The sequence below is a fragment of the Heterodontus francisci genome, unplaced genomic scaffold (assembly GCF_036365525.1).
Source record: "Heterodontus francisci isolate sHetFra1 unplaced genomic scaffold, sHetFra1.hap1 HAP1_SCAFFOLD_74, whole genome shotgun sequence".
NCBI classification, from domain to species: Eukaryota; Metazoa; Chordata; class Chondrichthyes; order Heterodontiformes; family Heterodontidae; genus Heterodontus; species Heterodontus francisci.
The window spans coordinates 1,302,177-1,306,323 of NW_027140442.1; positions in this window are offsets into that span (position 1 = coordinate 1,302,177).

Consider the following 4,147-nt stretch of genomic DNA (forward strand, 5'->3'; position numbering starts at 1 on the left):
CCTGGCAGGATCCTGATACACTGTGAAACCCCATATACACCTGGCAGGTTCCTGATACACTGTGAAACCCCATACACACCTGGCAGGATCCTGATACACTGTGAAACCCCCATACACACCTGGCAGGATCCTGAACCATTGTGAAAACTCCATACACAACTGGCAGGACCCTGATAAACTGTGAAATCCACATACACACCTTGCAGGACCCTGATACACTGTGAACACCCCAAACACTCCTGGCAGGACCCTGATACACTGTGAAAACCCCATACAATCCTGGCAGGATCCTGATACACTGTGAAACCTCATACACACCTGGCACTATCCTGATGCACTGTGAAAGCCCCATACACACCTGGCAGGATCCTGATCCACTGTGAAAACCCCATACACACCTGGCAGGACCCTGATACAATGTGAAAACCACATACACACATGGCAGGTCCCTGATACACTGTGAAAACCCCTTTCACACCTGGCAGGATCCTGTTACACATTGAAAATCCCGTGCACACCTGCCAGTACACTGATACACTGTGAAAACCCCATACACACTTGGAAGGATCCTGATACACTGTGAAAACCCCATGCACACCTGGAAGGACCCTGATACACTGTGAAAACCCCAAACACACCTGGCAGGATCCTGATACACTGTAAAACCCCATACACACCTGGCCGGATCCTGATGCACTGTGCAACACCCATACACATCTGGAAGGATCCTGATGCAATGTGAAATCCCCATACACTTCTGGCAGGATCCTGATGCACTGTGAAAACCCCATACACACGTGGCAGGATGCTGATGCACTGTGAAAATCCCATGCACACGTGGCAGGATCCTGATACACTGTGAAAACCCATACACATGCGGCAGGATCCTGATGCACTGTGAAAACCCCGTACAAACGTGGCAGGATCCTGATAAACTGTGAAACCCGCATACACACCAAGCAGGATCATGATCCACTGTGAAAACCCCATGCCCACGTGGCAGGGTCCTGATCCACTGTGAATCCCCATACACACCAGGCAGGATCCTGATAAACTGTGAAACCCACATACACACCTGGTAGGATCCTGATACACTGTGAAACCCACATACACACCTGGCAGGATCCTGATACACTGTGAAAACCCCAAACACACCTGGCAGGATCCTGGTACATTGTGAAAACCCCATACACTTCTGGCAGGATCCTGATACACTGTGAAAACCCCATACACACCTGGCAGGACCCTGATACACTGTGAAAGCCCATAGACATCTGGCAGGATCCCGATACAATGTGAAAACACGATACACACCTGGCAGGATCCTGATACACTGAGAAAACCCCATACACAACTGGCAGGATCCTGATACACTGTGAAAACCCCATACACACCTGGCAGGATCCTGATACACTGTGAAAACCCCATACACACCTGGCAGGATGCTGATACACTGTGAAAACCCCTACACACCTGGCAGGACCCTGATACACTGTGAAAACCCCATACACACCTGGCAGTATCCTGATACACTGTGAAACCCCCATACACACCTGGCAGGATCCTGATACACTGTGAAACCCCCATAAGCATCTGGCAGGATCCTGATACACTGTGAAATCCCCAAACACACCTGGCAGGGTACTGAGACACTGTGAAAACCCATAAACACCTGGCAGGATCCTGATACACTGTGAAGACCCCATACACACCTGGCAGGATCCTGATCCACTGTGAAACCCCATAAAAATGTGGCAGGATCCTGATACACTGTGAAAACCCAGACACACCTGGAAGGACCCTGATACACTGTGAAAACCCCAAACACACCTGGCAGGATCCTGATACACTGTAAAACCCCATACACACCTGGCCGGATCCTGATGCACTGTGCAACACCCATACACATCTGGAAGGATCCTGATGCAATGTGAAATCCCCATACACATCTGGCAGGATCCTGATGCACTGTGAAAACCCCATACACACGTGGCAGGATGCTGATGCACTGTGAAAATCCCATGCACACGTGGCAGGATCCTGATACACTGTGAAAACCCATACACATGCGGCAGGATCCTGATGCACTTTGAAAACCCCATACAAACGTGGCAGGATCCTGATAAACTGTGAAACCCGCATACACACCAAGCAGGATCATGATACACTGTGAAAACCCCATGCACACGTGGCAGGGTCCTGATTCACTGTGAATCCCCATACACACCAGGCAGGATCCTGATAAACTGTGAAACCCACTTACACACCTGGTAGGATCCTGATACACTGTGAAACCCACATACACACCTGGCAGGATCCTGATACACTGTGAAAACCCCAAACACACCTGGCAGGATCCTGTTACATTGTAAAAACCCCATAAACATCTGGCAGGATCCTGATACACTGTGAAAACCCCATACACACCTGGCAGGACCCTGATACACTGTGAAAGCCCATACACATCTGGCAGGATCCCGATACAATGTGAAAACACGATACACACCTGGCAGGATCCTGATACACTGAGAAAACCCCATACACAACTGGCAGGATCCTGATACACTGTGAAAACCCCTTACACACCTGGCAGGATCCTGATACACTGTAAAACCCCATACACACCTGGCCGGATCCTGATGCACTGTGCAACACCCATACACATCTGGAAGGATCCTGATGCAATGTGAAATCCCCATACACATCTGGCAGGATCCTGATGCACTGTGAAAACCCCATACACACGTGGCAGGATGCTGATGCACTGTGAAAATCCCATGCACACGTGGCAGGATCCTGATACACTGTGAAAACCCATACACATGCGGCAGGATCCTGATGCACTTTGAAAACCCCATACAAACGTGGCAGGATCCTGATAAACTGTGAAACCCGCATACACACCAAGCAGGATCATGATACACTGTGAAAACCCCATGCACACGTGGCAGGGTCCTGATTCACTGTGAATCCCCATACACACCAGGCAGGATCCTGATAAACTGTGAAACCCACTTACACACCTGGTAGGATCCTGATACACTGTGAAACCCACATACACACCTGGCCGGATCCTGATACACTGTGAAAACCCCAAACACACCTGGCAGGATCCTGTTACATTGTAAAAACCCCATACACATCTGGCAGGATCCTGATGCACTGTGAAAACCCCATACACACGTGGCAGGATGCTGATGCACTGTGAAAATCCCATGCACACGTGGCAGGATCCTGATACACTGTGAAAACCCATACACATGCGGCAGGATCCTGATGCACTTTGAAAACCCCATACAAACGTGGCAGGATCCTGATAAACTGTGAAACCCGCATACACACCAAGCAGGATCATGATACACTGTGAAAACCCCATGCACACGTGGCAGGGTCCTGATTCACTGTGAATCCCCATACACACCAGGCAGGATCCTGATAAACTGTGAAACCCACTTACACACCTGGTAGGATCCTGATACACTGTGAAACCCACATACACACCTGGCAGGATCCTGATACACTGTGAAAACCCCAAACACACCTGGCAGGATCCTGTTACATTGTAAAAACCCCATAAACATCTGGCAGGATCCTGATACACTGTGAAAACCCCATACACACCTGGCAGGACCCTGATACACTGTGAAAGCCCATACACATCTGGCAGGATCCCGATACAATGTGAAAACACGATACACACCTGGCAGGATCCTGATACACTGAGAAAACCCCATACACAACTGGCAGGATCCTGATACACTGTGAAAACCCCTTACACACCTGGCAGGATCCTGATACACTGTAAAACCCCATACACACCTGGCCGGATCCTGATGCACTGTGCAACACCCATACACATCTGGAAGGATCCTGATGCAATGTGAAATCCCCATACACATCTGGCAGGATCCTGATGCACTGTGAAAACCCCATACACACGTGGCAGGATGCTGATGCACTGTGAAAATCCCATGCACACGTGGCAGGATCCTGATACACTGTGAAAACCCATACACATGCGGCAGGATCCTGATGCACTTTGAAAACCCCATACAAACGTGGCAGGATCCTGATAAACTGTGAAACCCGCATACACACCAAGCAGGATCATGATACACTGTGAAAACCCCATGCACACGTGGCAGGG